This window comes from Castor canadensis, chromosome 1 (genome assembly GCF_047511655.1).
Source record: "Castor canadensis chromosome 1, mCasCan1.hap1v2, whole genome shotgun sequence".
Lineage (NCBI taxonomy): Eukaryota > Metazoa > Chordata > Mammalia > Rodentia > Castoridae > Castor > Castor canadensis.
This window is the reverse complement of record NC_133386.1, coordinates 183,422,983-183,440,087: the sequence shown is the minus strand read 5'-3', so window position 1 is coordinate 183,440,087 and position 17,105 is coordinate 183,422,983. Positions and strand designations below refer to the sequence as shown.

The following is a 17,105-nucleotide window of genomic DNA, read 5'->3' as shown; positions in this document are numbered from 1 at the left end:
TGTAGACTAGTACAAACACTCTGGAAAAATATTTGGAGGCTACTTAAAAAGCTAGACATCGATCTACCATTTGATCCAGCAATACCACTCTTGGGGATACACCCAAAACACTGTGACACAGGTTACTCCAGAGGCACCTGCACACCCATGTTTATTGCAGCACTCTTCACAATAGCCAAGTTATGGAAACAGCCAAGATTGCCCCACCACTGACGAATGGATAAAAAAAATGTGGTATCTATACACAATGGAATTTTATGCAGCCATGAAGAAGAATGAAATGTTATCATTCGCTGGTAAATGGATGGAATTGGAGAACATCATTCTGAGTGAGGTTAGCCTGGCCCAAAAGACCAAAAATCATATGTTCTCCCTCATATGTGGACATTAGATCAAGGGCAAACACAACAATGGGATTGGACTATGAGCACACGATAAAAGCGAGAGCACACAAGGAAGGGGTGAGGATAGGTAAGACACCTAAAAATTTAGCTAGCATTTGTTGCCCTTAACGCAGAGAAACTAAAGTAGATACCTTAAAAGCAACTGAGGCCAATAGGAAAAGGGGAACAGGAACTAGAGAAAAGGTTAGATCAAAAAGAATTAACCTAGAAGGTAACACCCATGCACAGGAAATCAATGTGAGTCAATGTATTGTCAATGTATTGCTATCCTTATCTCAACCAGCAAAAACCTTTGTTCCTTCCTATTATTGCTTATACTCTCTACAACAAAATTAGAAATAAGGGCAAAATAGTTTCTGCTGGGTTTTGAGGGGGTTGGGGGGAGAGGGAGGGGGCGGAGTGGGTGGTAAGGGAGGGGGTGGGGGCAGGGGGGAGAAATGAACCAAGCCTTGTATGCACATATGAATAATAAAAGAAAATAAATAAATAAATAAAAACAAAGTAGGCACGCTAACACTTGAGCCATACCTCCAGTCCATTTTGCTCTGGTAATTTTGAAGATGGAGGGGGGGGGTCTCTCAAACCATCTTCCTGGTCTGGGTTGGCCTCAAACTGAGATCCTCCTGATATCAGCCTCCTAAGGAGTAGCTAAGATTACAGATGTGAGCCAAGAGCACCCAGCTAAGAGAAAAAAAAAAAAATTCAGTGACTCTTTCTCTACCATCTATCAATTCATGATCAAATGCTATAGTCAGTCAGTGCTGTCCCCTCCAGTCTCATCTCTCACTATAACTCCTCCTCCATCTCTCACCCTAGCCCTCATAGCTCCCTAAATCTAGCCTCCATTCTCCTGACTCCAGAATTTTGTCCCTGTTATCCTTTTGGCCCTTTCCTAGCTGTGACATCTGTGTAACTTCATTTTCTTATCTATAAAATGGGAGGTTCATCCCTTGTAAGGTGTTATGAGGGTTATGGAAATGAAATAAATCATGTTAAGTGCTTATAATACTGTTTGGCACGGCTGAAGTGCTCAATACCTGTTAACTATAGTTATTACTCATGAGATTCATGTTTTGAAGACTTACCAAACCTGTATACACGCTGTAGCACTTACCCATTCCTAGCCCTCTGTATGTATGAATGTGTGTAGGCTGAGCATCACGAGCCCTGGGTGATATGAGTGCCTCCCCTTTGGATCCTACCTACCTTTGTCCTGGCATGCCAAGCTCATGACTGTTCTTGAATCATTCCACCTGAGATGGCAAAGAGCCAGCCTGACAAGGGACAGAATATGTCCATCCAGGACATGTTAGAGGGATGAAGTGCTAGGTTGAGCAGAAAGTCAGATTCCATGGCTGTTCCTTCTTGCTGACTGTGGGACCACATTAGGAAATACAGCCCACCCACGATTTTGCAACTGAACTGTTAGGAAAGTCAGGCAAAATCATCCACTGTCAGTGTGCGGTTAAAGCCTGTGGCCAGGCATCTCCCCCAAACGCAGGAACCTGCCACTGTGAGGAGATGAGGGGTGAGCACCCCTGGCCTTCCTCCTCAGCCCAGAAGCAGTGACTCAGCAGGAAGCCAGCCAAGGCCTGAGTCACTCCCTCTCCTACCACCACACCCAGGGTTTTCCTCCAGGGTTTGGAAAGTTCACTTGGAGCTGGAGGTGTAAGTCTTTGGTACCTGGGTCTACCCAGGCCAATGATATCAGTTCTGTAATGATTTAATAACTTAGTATTTAAGGACACAAACTCAGCTTGAGTTAGAAGCCTGCTTCTGCTTCTTATATAACCTGGAGCAAGTTTCGTAGCCTCCCTGGCTATGGTTAGCCCATCTGTAAGTACAGCAATAACAGCTCCTCCCTCACAGGAGTGAGAAAGTGTAGAATAGCGCTTGGCATGTTGATAGGTCTCCCCTTCAACACCCGAGACCTGGTCCATTTCAGGACCTTTGTACTTGCTGTTTTCTGTGCCTAGAGCTCTTCTGACCCAGTTAGCCATACAGCCAGCTCTCTCACTTAATTCAAGATTTTACTAAATATTCATTTTTTCAGCAAAGCCAACTCTTTTACCACTCCTCCTCCAACATTTCCTATTTCCCATCAAAAGACAAAATGACAATTTTATTTATAGGTTGAATTTCTTTTTAATTGACCCAATTTTATAGATCTAACTGCTTTTATTTGCAATACATGAAGCAGTGAAGCTCCTATTCTATAAAATAGAATGAAAGCTCCCACGGGAAGGACATGGCAGAACAGTAGGGTTTTTTCTTTTTCTTATAATTTTTTATTAGAATATATTTGTTATATGGAGGGGATTCATAGTGACAATTCCAATTAGGCTTATATTGTACATTGGTTAGATCACCCCCATCATTTCTCCCCCTTAACCCCCTCCCCTCCCCACTTAAAGCAATTGCAAGAGGTTTTTTAGTTCTAGGTATATGAAGTCCATCAACCATAAACCCTCACCTTAATCTCCTTCATTCACACTTACCCCCACCTACTAGTACCTCCCCATACATACATTGTACCTATTTTATAGTCCTGTCTTTCATTATTAATATTTAAGTTGATAGAACAGTAGACTTTGTAAGGTGGGAACAAGGAAATGGGACCAAAAAACAAAACAAAACTGGAGCTGGGGATGTAGCTCACTGGTAGAAAGGGTTTGCACAAAGCCCCCCACCCCGTTCAATCCCTAACACCTCTCCCCCACCAAAAAAAAAAACCCTGATTGGTTAACATCAGTTTACTTTTTTTTTGTAATAAGAGGGGCCTTCCTTATTGCCCTGACTCAGGTAGACTAGAATCTCCTGCTTTTAGTAAAAACTAGTCTGTTTGGGAATTTATCTGCTTCCTTAAAATTTCAATTTTGTTATGTAGCATTTAACTTGAGCAACTCAATTTTTGTTTGGTCTGAGCTGTTGGGGCCTAATTCAAGAAGAAACTCAGTCAAAGAAAATGGCCTTCCATAATTTTTGTGAAACATCCCTTTCTCACTTTTCCTCCTTAGCACTTCCACCATCTGACAATGATGATTGATTTCCCACTACCCACACTGGAGTTCTAGGTCCATTTTTGACTGTCTTCTTCACTGCTGTATTCTCAAGACCTAGAATAAGTGTCTGGCACACAGCAGCTCTCAACACATGTGGAATGAATGGAAATGAATGACAGCTTAATCACCATTTTTTATCATCAATTGTTATTATGATCAATAAAGATCATCAATAAAATTCACTATTACTATGCCATTACACTGAGAAAGTTTCAAAAATTTAAAACTATATCAAATCCACTTTTGGCTCATTAATGCTTGAATAAATAAACCCTCAAGGGTTGGAGACACCCACTGTTAGGATAGAAAACCCAGATAGCTACAGGGGTTGGACAGATGGCTGATAAACACGTGAATCAGATGGGGTGCATAGGGAGCTGGTGTGAACCAAGAAAGTTTGCAATCCCCACCTAAAGTCATTTAAATTCAAATTTTAAAGATAGTCTCTACAGATCTCTAAGACTGCATTCCCTGATTCTAGTCTCTAACTATAAATTAATCTTATCTCCCACTTGATCTTGATTTGAAAATACCCAAATATTAATACTGTTCAGAGTCTCCTATTCTTCCAAAAGTGTTTCTCCTCCATGATAGTACCATCATGATATCAAGACCCCAGGTGGGTTCCAACAGTCACTTTCAATCTTAACTGCCCTGTTTCAACAAAATTCATCTGGAGGTGGGTAACTCATCAGTGTATTCACAAAGCGTCTCAGAGCTTTGGCGATGAGTGGGTGACTGGATAGCTCAGAGGAGGCAGTCACAAGCCTCCATTACTCAATCTTCAATAACTTCCCAGGCAGCTGCCAACTGTCCCCCTGGCTTCTTCCCCCAGAAATACTATTTCTCCCCAACTCCCCCCCCCCCGCCCCCCGCCACGGGTGAAGATCCACGGAAAAGGCACTCTTCACAGTCACCGAAGAGCACTCATGGTGCAGTCCACAGCATCTGCGTGGGGAATGAGGTGACCCCACCCTTGTCCCCAAGGACAATGGGTGGGGATTTGCCTCATGTTTGCAGAAAGGCCCATCCTTGCGAATTTCCCGGACAAAGGGAGACAGCTTGTAATAGAGGGCCTTCCCTCCAACAAACGGAAATTGCCAGCACCCCTCCCACGCTCCCCTCCTCCGCCATGTGGCAATTTCTCATTGAAATAGAAGGAAGGAATTCTTCACACACCCCCAACACACAGATGGGGAAATGGAGCCCGGAAGGATTTGAATTCTAGTTTTCACTGGCTGTGTGAACTTGAGGATCCCAGAGCCTTCGCCTTCTCACCCTTGAAACAGGAAAGACAATAATGGGGTACTGGGAAAATTAAATGCAACCACACCTCTTCTGGTTTAGTCCCGCCCCAAGCTTTAGCTCCGCCCCCAGAGCAGGAACTGTGTGGGCGTGTCATACAAGCTGCTACCCCAGGTTGTAGCCCCACCCTACATTTAGGCTCATTTTCTGTTAGTTACTGTTCATTATTCTTGATATTTAGGTTCATCCGGTAAATGTGGAAACTAGACAACAACTCCAAGTGCCCACCACCACTCTGCCTCTCACAGCAAAGCACTTGAAAAACAAATCCAGTGTGACAGATGCAGGGTGAGTGAGAATTCAGCACCACCCCCTCAGTTCTTCACAATTTGCTTTTGGCCCTTTTACTCCAGCCACCCCCACTATTACCCTGAAATAATCATTTTTTATGGAAGCTTTAAATCATCATTGACAAACACAGGAGTGGAGATTTTCAGGCAATTTCTGCCAGAAACACAACCATGTGAAGACATCTCAGAAGCAATCAGTCCTGCAGCATGGGAGACATCACTCAACCTTCTGCTGACCCAAGTGGTGGGACTGCCAGTGTCTGCTTGCTTATCTGTCCCACTCAATAACCTGCCAGCATCTAGAGGGCTGAGATTGGACCTTGTTCAGGCATTCACTTCTTTATCCCCAGTGTCTGGCACCCAGTCAGTGGTGGTGAATAAATACTGCTTTACAATAAGTCTGAATGAAAATCATCCAGAGAGATTTTCTCCTGCTCCCCTCAGCTGGAGCTGAAGAGGACAGGGCTTCTAGACCTTCTTCACATTCCCCTCCTGCCCAGAGAGTCTGGTGAAGTGGGCATCAGATCCTCTGTAGGCCTGACAGTTCTTCTTTGTGTCATTGACCTATAAGCATTGACCTCTAACCCTTAAGTGAATCAGGGCAGGGATCTGGAAGTCTTGCTGCTAACCTGCTGTGCAACCTCAGGAAAGTAACTTCACATCTAACCTGCAAAGGCAGGAACCAACGTCCACTCCGTGGCTACCAGCTCATGTGATTTGTAAAATGAAGAAGCTGGACTGTGAAATTTCTGAATTTCCTTCTGGTAAAGGTTTCAGTAGAAGCTTTCAAAACTACTCCAGCTCTTTGTCCACAGAAGTGGAAGATGACACAGAGATGAGTTCAGGATAGGGCCCAGGCCATCCTGGGTTTGAATCTCTGATCTGTCACTTCCCAGCTGTGCTGATGTTGGGCAAGTCACAGGGCCACTCTGAGCCTCGTGTGCCTCATCTATGAAATGGGAACAATAATACTTCCCTTGTATCATTGAGGGTAAAATGGGACCAGTTATGGAGAAGCTAACAATGCACTTAGCACATAGTAGGGTTCAACCAAGGTTGGACCTTGCCTCCTTTTTTTTCCTCTCTCTTTCTTTTTGGTGGTACTAGGGTTTGAACTCAGGGCCTCACACTTGCTAAGCAGGCAGTCTTCCTGCTTGAGCCACTCCATCAGCCCTTTTTTTGTGATGGGTTTTTTTCGAGATAGAGTCTTGCAAACTATTGCTTGGGGCTGACTTTGAACCTCGATTCTCCTGATCTCTGCCACCTGAATAGCTAGGATTATAGGCATGAACCATAGCGCCTGGCTCCCTGCCTCCTTCTTAAGCTACTCAAAGAAGACTTGAAGCTAGTGTGGGGAGAAGAAACATGACGATCATGACTTTGAGGCTAGCCTGGGCAACCATAGTAAGCTAAACAGAAGTAGGCTACTTGAGGATGAGTCTTTGTACAAATTATTTCTGCTAACCTCCAAAATTTTGGCTTGGGTTGAGTTTTCAAGAAGGAAGCAGGAAGTTCTATCTGGTATTCTAAAACAGTGATGTGGAGGTTTCTTTTCTGCAGCCACAGGGTCGATGGTCATCAACACAAGCCCTCACATTATCAGCCTTTCCTTCAAGACTCTGCTCCCCAAGAGCTGATATTTCACCATACTAACTAAGTGCAGCCCAGAATCTGGGTGACTTTCTCTGAGAACCGTCCTTGAGTCCCCTATTTACCAGTCAGCCCTCCCCGACCCCTGACAACTCCCTGTTCCTCTTCCCTGCCTCACTTTCTCTATAGCATTTGTCATCAGAGAGCACACGTGTGTGCACACACTTCACCAGCATATGAGCACCAGTAGGGTAGAAATTGCAAGTGCTGTGTTCTCTGCAGTCTCCAGTGCCCAGAGCAAGACCTGCATTTGCAGACACTGAATAAAATTTGTCATAATAAATCTGGTTCAAAGCTAATGCTAAGCTGGCAGATATGGCAAGTGGTAATAAAATATCATGTGAGCCCCATTGTTGCATGGTTTGCAAAGCCCTTTCACAGTATTTACAAGATCCCATGCAAAAGACTTTGTCTCTGCATTTTCCAGGACCCCTAACTCAGAAAGGTAAAGTCTCTGTGAGACAGAGGGAGCTCTTCTGGCCTCTAGGCCTTGGGCAAGTCACTTCTCTTCTCTACTCTATTTTTTTCTTTAACTGTAAAATGAAAAGGGACTGGGTCCCTTCTGGGGCTAAGACTTTTAAGTCCTGTGACTTAAGTCCTTAAAGACTGACTCAAATGCTGTCACCCACAAACCAGGACAAGCTGAAACCCCAGCCTATCTGACTCCACTTTCAGGTGTCTTTCAGACCCTGCCACTGCTGGGGCACATTCCAGCTCGCTTACTGAGATGTTCAACTGAAGGGTCTACAGAAGCATGAGTCATAACTTTTGTTGTTATATGGTCAAAGTAGAAATTTTATTTAGTTTAAAAATAGAGAGGGCCAGGGACGTGGCTCAAGTGGTAAAATGCTTAACTAGCAAGCTCAAGTACTGAGTTCAATCCCCAGTCCTGAGAAGAAGAACTAAAAAAAGTGCTGGACGTGGTGTGCAGCACACGTGTAATCCCAGCACTCAGGAAGTGGAGACAGGAGAATGGTAAGTTTAAAGCCAAGTAAAGTTAGCAGCAAAGACCTCATCTCAAAAACAACATACAAAGGCCAGGCATGGTGGCTCTGGCCTATAATCCTAGCTACCTGGAAGGTGGAAATTGGAAGAATCACGGTTTAAAGCCAGTCTGGGCAAAAAGTTCACAAGATCCCATCTTAACCAATAAAAGCTGGGCATGGTAGTGAGTGTCTGTCATCCCTGCTACACAGGAAACATAAATAGAAAAAAGTATGTGGGCCTAAGCATAAAGTGAGACCCTATCTCAAAAAATAATCAAAGCAAAAAGGGGCGGATGGTGTGGCTCAAGTGGTAGATCACCTGTGAGAGGTATTGGGTTCAATCCCAAGTACAAGAGGGAGGGAGGAAGGGAGTGAAGAAGGGAAGGAGAGAGGGAGAGAGGAAAGAATCAAAACCCATCAGTGACTCCATTGCTGTACTCTCAGCTCTGGGCACTGGTGTGATGAACAAGAGCCTATCTTCAAAAATTAGAAGGAATAAACCAATTGGGATTATAATATATATATACACATGGAAATATCATAAGGAAACTCTCTATGTAGCTATCTTTTTCTCAAACAGGCTAAAATGTCATGTTTTTCATTTCCTCTTTTCTCTTTTCTTCTACAAAATTGTAGAACAGGACGGCAGAACAAGTCCTGCCCAGGGAAGGAGGATGACAACAGTGGGAGGAGGGAGGTGGCAGGGAAAGGGAGTAGGAGGTGAATACGGTGCAAAAAATGTGTACACCTGTATGTAAATGCAAAAGTGACACCTGTTGAAACTTCCCCAGGGGTTGAGGGGTGGAGGATGAAGGAGAGTGGTTGAGGATGTGAATTAGTGTAGGATATATTTGATACATTGTAAGAACCTGTGTAAATGCCACAATGTACCCCTATCCATCACAACAACAAAGGAAGAAAAAAAGATGCTATCTTCAGGAAGCATACCTTCTAAAGGGGAAAAGGTAGACAGTAAACAAGCACACATGTGAAGGAGATAGTTTCAGATACTAATAAGGGTTGCACTGTGCCAGCAACAGCACTCATAATAGCTTGAACAAAGCAGGATGCAGTGATGGAAAGGAGTGGAGCCACCCTAGACCTGATGGTGGTAAGTCCTCTCCGTGGAGCCACATTTAGGGAAGACCTGAGTGAAAAAAAAGGGGTCGACCATCTGGGGACTGGAAAGCAGTGCATTCCAGACAAAAGGAGCAGCATGTGCAAAGGCACTGAGGTGGGAACAAGATCCACCAGTCCTCAGGCTGAAAAGGACAGTGTGGCAGAAGGAGGAGATAGCAAGAGATGAGGCTGGGAGGTGAGCAGGGGCCAGTTCCAGCAGAGCCGAGAGTGGCGTTTTGTCTTCATTCTAAGTGCAGTAGAAAGCGGTAGATGTTCATAAGAGAGTGACATTATGGGATAGATATTTTAAAGGCTAACTCTGGCAGTTGTGTGTGGAATGAATTGTGAAAAGTAGGAGAAAATAAACAATGGGACCAGTGTGAAGGTTTTAGAAGAATCAAAGTGAGGAGTTATGTGATCAGAGCCAGAGGTAGGAGTAGATAAGAGAGGTGAAGCGATCCTGGATGTTTCTGGAAGTGGAGTTAAGAAAACTAACTGATGGGTTCATTATAGGGGACCCAGGGTAGTGGAGCTAGAAGTCTCGTGGCCCTCCTTACCAAGTTTCTGCTTTGTTTCCCCTTTTCTCTACTCTGTTTTCTCACCATCTCTAAACCTGTCCATTTTCATAGGCTACTGACTGCCCACTGCAGCCTCCTTTTCTGCTTTCTTCAGTCCAACAACCTTCTTTCACCAAATCTCTGGCTGCCTGTGGGGGTGTAGCTGTGAGACACTGACGTTAATTTCTCTTTTGGTGGCTATGTTCTTCCTCCCTACTAGGAGACTGATTCTTTAAAAGTAATTCCCCAAACTGAGTGCAGTGGCTATAATCCTAGCTGTTCAGGAGGCACAGATTGAGAGAATCTAGGCTCGAGGTAGGCCCAAGCAAAAAGTTAGCAAGACTCCCACCTCAATCAATAAGGTCTAGGTGCATGGCTCAAGTGGTAGAACACTTGCCTAGCAAATGTGAGGCCCTGAGTTCAAACACCAGTACCACCCAAAAAAGGGGGGTAAGTACCCCCACAAAATCATGGGACAGAATGCCGTTACTGTGGACACAGGCAGAGTATCAGTCTGTAGTGACACCAGAGAAGTTACTGACTTATCAGACTCCAACTTCAGAACTGAAAGGTGGTGGCAAGGTGATTAAAAAGTGCTAGTGTAGCGCCCAGCACAAGGTAAAGCCTTCAAGAAATGGCAGCTGTGGTTGTGGTGTGCCAGGCGGTTGTGCTGCTTGTGGCTACGACTTTGAGCAAGTTGTTTTTCCACTGAGAGTGTCAGTCCACTCATGTGCAAATTGAGATGTGAATAAACTTCAGTTCTAAGATTCTCAATACCTCATTCTATTGTTAACACCCTAGAATCAGCTTAAGTAGTGTTACCCCAAACCCACGGGATGTGATTTAGTCTTTGTAGTGCTGCACCGCCCTCTGCTGGACACCCTCTGCCAGCATGTGTGGAAGATGGTTCTGAACTCTCTCCAAAAAGCTATAGATTATTTTAGCAAAAACAAAAAAGCGGGGAGATTGCACTTTTTTCCCTATTTTATTCCTTTTACGACCTTGTAAAAGTTGTTTTTATTTATTCTGAGGTAATTTCAGGCTTACAAAAAATTGCAACAATGAAACAAGAATTACGTCCTTCACCCAGATGGTTCCCCAAATGATATTTTACTGCTTTATTGTTTGGAATCATTTGAGATACGAAACTCTTCTCTCCCTAAACTACTTTATTGATGATGATTATTTGATTATCATCAAACTATGAGTCATTATTCCAATTTCTGAGATTATCTCAATATTCTGTAACAGGAGAAAAATCCCATTTTCCATTTTATGCTCAGTTGCCATGTCTTTTCAGTTTCCTCTACTCTGGAAAAGTTTCTAAGTTTGTCTTTCAAGACATTAGCATTTTTGAAGAATACAGACAAGGTATCTTGAAGATGTTTCCCTATTTGGGTTTGTTGGATATTTTCCTAATGACTGGATTCAGGCTGTGCATTTTTGGCAGTAAAATAATAATTTTTTTATTTTTTAATTAAACCAGCATGTGTTTAGGAATGATATTCAATAATGATATAGGAAATCATTATAATTGTTTATTTGTTTACATAAACAAATATTTGGAAGCGAGGCATGGTGGTACATGTCTGCAATCCTAGCTACTTGGGAGGTAGAAGCAGGAGAATCAGCAGAAGGACTAAGAGTTCAAGGCCAGCCCAAGCAAAGTTATACAAAATACAGGGCTGGGAGAGTGGCTCAAGAGGAGAGAACCTGCCCAGCAGCCATAAGGCCCTGAGTTCAATCCCTAGGACCACCAAAGAAACAAAAAAAGGAGGGGGGTGCTGGAGACATCGCCCAAGTGATAAAGTACATGCTGGAGACTCTAGGTCCAATCTCCAGTATCAGAAAAAAAATGGGGGGGTACTTTAAAACAGGCCACTGCTCAGCCACACTTCTAGAACTTTTTATTAAAGTATTCCTGATTTCCTGATCCTAATGTGCAACCAGGGTTTGAGTCACAGATTTCTTATTCCAAATAGAATGTTAATTGAAATTAAGGTAGGAGTGGTGGTGTATACCTGTAATCCCAACACTCTAAAAACTGAGGCAAGAAGATGGGGAGTTCAAGGCCAACCTTGGCTATATAGCCAGTTTCAGGCCAGCCTGGGCAACATGAGACCCTCTCTTTAAAAAAAAAGTTTGGGGCTGGAGTCATGGTAGAATGCCTGCCTAGCAAGTGCAAAGCCTTGAGTTCAAGCCCCAGTACCACCAGAAAGTAAAAAATAAAAAGTAAGAGGCAGGTGCCAGTGGCTCACACCTATAATCCTAGCTACTCAGGAGGCAAAGATCAGGAGGATCAGGGTTCAAAGCCAGCCCAGGAAAATAGTGCAAGAGACACTATCTTGAAAAAAATCATCACAAAAAAGGGCTAGTGGAATGGCTCAAGATGTAAGTCCTGAGTTCAAACTCCAGTACCACAAAAAAAAAAAAGTTACAGGGATCTTTAAAAATATAGAGGTAATATAAATCAAAAGAAAGGGGAGATCCCAATAAAGAAATATTCACATGGCTTACCTTCTATCCTAACCCCAGATTCTGTAAAGATGAACCCGCTGGGGCTGGCTGGGGAGAAGGAGCTGTCAGAATCTCTGTACTTGGGAACAGGAAGGACCATCAATTGTTGAAATGTATGTGGCTATCTATTTTCTTCTTCTTTGAAGAAAGAACAAGGTAAACTCTTGGAGGACATCACAAAGGGAATTTCAGCCCCTTTCTTATACACGCCAGCTGCTTGAGTGAGCATACTGTCATTTTCATCTTCCTAGGAAAGCTGTTTTTCTTAAGGAAGGAAGGAAGTAAAGGAAAGAGGAAGGGAGGGAAGGGAAGATCTTTCAATAAGAAAAAGGACCATGAATTCCCATAACCTTGCTTTGGTGGGCTTCAGATTTGTTCTGAGTTTAACAAACAACATGAAGATAATATTAAAGATGGAGACTAATTATTTTTTAATATAAAACATTTCTATGTAGTCTGGGCTGGCCTCAAACGGGTGATTGTCCTCCCAAGTAGCTGGGACTACAGGTGCATGCCATCACAGCCAGCCAGAGGCCCAATATTTGAACAATATATACAAGGTAAAATTACAGTGTTTAGAAGAAAGACTAAAACAAAACTTCTTAGTTTGTTTTGTGGTTGTATTGAAAAGGCCAGTGGTTGTATTTAAATGGTGACATTACAGGTGATTTTTGTTTTTTCTACATTTTTATTTTCAAACTCTTTCTTTTTGGTGGTACTAGGGTTTGAACTCAGGATTTCACACTTGCTAGTCAGGTGCTTCATCACTTGAGGAAGGCCTCCAGCCCTCAAACATTTCTTTAAAGAAATTTATACTTAGGGGCTGGCAGAGTAGCTCAAGTGGTAGAGCACCTGCCTAGCAAGTGTGAAGCCCTGAGTTCAAACCCCAGTACTACCAAAAAAAAAAAAAAAAGAACAGCATTGTACTGTCACAAAAACAGACATGAAGACCAGCGGAACAGAACAGAGGACCCAGATATGAAGCCACACAACTATAACCAACTTGTCTTTGACAAAGGAGCTAAAAATATACGATGGAGAAATAGCAGCCTCTTCAACAAAAACTGCTGGGAAAACTGGTTAGCAGTCTGCAAAAAACTGAAACTAGATCCATGTATATCACCCTATACCAAGATTAACTCAAAATGGATCAAGGATCTTAATATCAGACCACAAACTCTAAAGTTGATACAAGAAAGAGTAGGAAATACTCTGGAGTTAGTAGGTATAGGTAAGAACTTTCTCAACGAAACCCCAGCAGCACAGCAACTAAGAAATAGCATAGATAAATGGGACCTCATAAAGCTAAAAAGCTTCTGTTCATCAAAAGAAATGGTCTCTAAACTGAAGAGAACACCCACAGAGTGGGAGAAAATATTTGCCAACTATACATCAGACAAAGGACTGATAACCAGAATATATAGGGAACTTAAAAAACTAAATTCTCCCAAAACTAATGAACCAATAAAGAAATGGGCAAGTGAACTAAACAGAACTTTCTCAAAAGAAAAAATTCAAATGGCCAAAAAACACATGAAAAAATGCTCACCATCTCTAGCAATAAAGGAAATGCAAATTAAAACCACGCTAAGATTCCACCTCACCCCTGTTAGAATAGCCATCATTACCAACACCACCACCAACAGGTGTTGGCAAGGATGCGGGGAAAAAGGAACCCTCTTACACTGTTAGTGGGAATGTAAACTAGTACAACCACTCTGGAAAAAAATCTGGAGGCTACTTTAAACATTGATCTACCATTTGATCCAGCAATACCACTTTGGGGATATACCCAAAGACTGTGACACAGGTTACTCCAGAGGCACCTGCACACCCATGTTTATTGCGGCACTATTCACAATAGCCAAGTTATGGAAACAGCCAAGATGCCCCACCACTGACGAATGGATTAAGAAAATGTGGTATCTATACACAATGGAATTTTATGCAGCCATGAAGAAGAATGAAATGTTATCATTCGCTGGTAAATGGATGGAATTGGAGAACATCATTCTGAGTGAGGTTAGCCTGGCCCAAAAGACCAAAAATCATTATGTTCTCCCTCATATGTGGACATTAGATCAAGGGCAAACACAACAATGGGATTGGACTTTGAGCACATGATAAAAGCGAGAGCACACAAGGAAGGGGTGAGGATAGGTAAGACACCTAAAAAATTAGCTAGCATTTGTTGCCCTTAACGCAGAGAAACTAAAGCAGATACCTTAAAAGCAACTGAGGCCAATAGGAGAAGGGGATCAGGAACTAGAGAAAAGGTGAGATAAAAAAGAATTAACCTAGAAGGTAACACCCATGCACAGGAAATCAATGTGAGTCAACTCCCTGTATAGCTATCCTTATCTCAACTAGCAAAAACCCTTGTTCCTTCCTATTATTGCTTATACTCTCTCTTCAACAAAATTAGAGATAAGGGCAAAATAGTTTCTGCTGGGTATTGAGGGGGTGGGGGGGAGAGGGAGGGGGCCGAGTGGGTGGTAAGGGAGGGGGTGGGGGCAGAGGGGAGAAATGACCCAAGCCTTGTATGCACATATGAATAATAAAACAATTTAAAAAAAAGAAAGAAAAACACAGACAAAAGAAAAAAGAAATTTACACTTAATTTCTTTCAAAATATCAATATAATTTAAATAATTTTTATTTGCATAGAACTTAATTTGCAAAGTTCACATGTCTCATATTTAATAAGTAAATGATAATAATGACAACTTATTGAATATTTACTATGTGCCAGATACCATACTATGAATTTTACATATATGCTCCCTCTTCTTTTTTTTCATATGAGACCGGGTCTCACTACGTTGTTCAGGCTGATCTTGAACCCCTGGGGTTAAGCAGTTCTCCTGTGTCAGCCTGCAGAGTAGCTGGGGCTATAGACATGGGCCACTGTGCCTGGCTACATAGATTCTCTTTAATTCTTACCTCTGCTCTTTAAAGTAGGTACTCTTGTTAATCCATTTTACAAGATGAAGAAACAGAATCAGAAAGATTAAGTCAGCTGCCCAAGCTGACTTACAAACAGCCTGTGAACACCAGAGCAAGGACTCAAAGCAAAAACCTCAACATTTAAATACAATGCTATCTAATAGCTAGGGAAAATAGGTGCTCTCATGCGAACTCAAATAAGATAGGCTATTTTGCATGTTGTTTGTTAAAGTTTATTTTCAATATCAGATGAACGTTCAATATGAAAAAATGCTTTGCTATGCTTCAGTTAGTAGCTTGCCACCAACACTCAGGCAGTTTCTTTTATCTAAAAACCAAGTGAATAAAATATATGACAGTAATTAGGCAATATTCTGTAATTTCATTCTTATAGTAAGTATTTTTAAAAATGATGCAATATTTTTAAAGCTTATAGAATAGTCATTCTTTCAATGAAATCAAAGGATGTCTTTAGTTTTTTCCCCCATGCATCAAGACTAAAATTCTTTGCAAAAACCTAGATCTACCCAAAAGACTCAAGAGTTGAAAAACAAAATCTGAAAGTCTGGTTTGGTTTAATGCAGTTGAGTTTTAATTGCTTTTGTTCTTAGGAAAAAGAATTGGAAAAATATGTGGGCCAGCCACTGTGAGCTATGGTACAAGCAAGGACTGGGGTCAGGAGTCCTGGGTTTTGGTTAAGTCACTTCCTCTCTCTGGGTTTTATTTCCTTATTTGTAAAATGAAAGACTTGGAGCAGACACTCTCTAAAGAACCTCTCAGGTCAAAAATTCATGATTTTCCCACTGCAGTGTCCCACATTGTTCTGTTGTTCCTAAATCCAATGGACCCCCAGGGGCAGCCCTCTCTCAGCACCCAGCAATCTTGGGACAGTGCCACTTGAAGCAGGGCATCCTTAGACAACAGAAGAGAAATGAACTAGGGCAGCTTCTTTCTGTCAGCCTCATTATCCACTCAGCTATTGCCAGAGAAAGAAGGACCTAGGGAAGAAAAAAAAAAAAAGAAACAAAGAAAACAGCAACTAGAGTGAAGAAGTCAGAGGAAGGTTAAAGAAGGAGGAGGAGGAACAGAAGAAGAGAGTGAAAAAGAGGGGTAGCTTTTATAAATAACTTTTTGTCCCTCCAAAAAGCAGAACAACTGGAGTAGAAGAAATAGAGGAAGGAGAGAGTGGTAGAGCAGGAAGGAAATTAAGAACTTTTACATATTTAAACACCAAAACATTTTGTAAGTGAATCAACATCCATAAAACATATTCTTATATGACAAATTACATAAAGTGAGTATACATCTGAAAGAACCTTTTACTAATAACTGCATTTATTTAAAATTCTCCCAATCTTTTTTCATTAAAAGCTTTGTTTTCCCACTGTTCATAGTTTCTGGAGCTGTGCCACCCCAAATGGTAACTGCTAGCCACATGTGATTATTTAAGTGTAAATTGAAATTAACTAAAATAATTAACTAAATTAACAAAAATTATGTAGAATTTTAAAATTAGTTCCTCCCTCAAACAAACCACATATCAAGTGCTCGAAGTCACAAGGTGCCAGTGGCTGCATTACTGGACAGTGGAGACATAGAATATTTCAATTATTGAAGAAATTTCTATTGGACAGTATTGTTCTAGAGTGCTTAAGGAAAAGAAGAGTTCAGGACATTTGAAAGCACATTAGACAATAGGAGAATGGAACGATATAAATAAGCACTTGTTAATAATGCCAGGTGCTTTATTAAGCATTGTCACTCTTCCCCATAATAGCCTCAGGAGGTGGCTGCACACATTGTCCCCATTTTACAAATGGTAGAACTGAGGCTTACAGAAAGAAAAAAATCTTGCTTAAGGTTGCATAGCAAGCAAGTGAGCCCAGTCTACAGTGCCAAGAGTCCATGCCTTATGTCCTTGCCTCCAGCTTGAGGGACAAGACAGACAGACCCATGGCCGGTTGCAGTGGGTGTTACACAAGCTGTCATCCTCTCAACACTCCCCTTGGCACTGGGGACACAGCAGTGACACCAACCATGTCCCACAATAAAGGAGTAAGCAAATAAATAAGACTGCCCTAGCCCAGCGACTAAGGCAAAGAAGTGACAAAACGGTGTCATTGTAGACATCAATGGGGAGGGGCTCCTTGAAGCTCTAGTGGGGGGAGGCCTGACTGAGAGGTGACATCTGAGTCAAGACCTGACGATGAGAAGGAACTGGCTATAGGGAGGGCAGTGGCATCAACAAAGCAGACATCCAGAAGCAGGA

General features: G+C 42.2%; 1 pseudogene; it reads left to right on the top strand.

Annotated features, from left to right (window-relative positions):
- The first annotated feature begins 11,860 nt into the window (after positions 1-11,860).
- LOC141416490 (small nucleolar RNA SNORD22) lies at positions 11,861-11,977 on the top strand (annotated as a pseudogene).
- Positions 11,978-17,105: the final 5,128 nt, after the last annotated feature.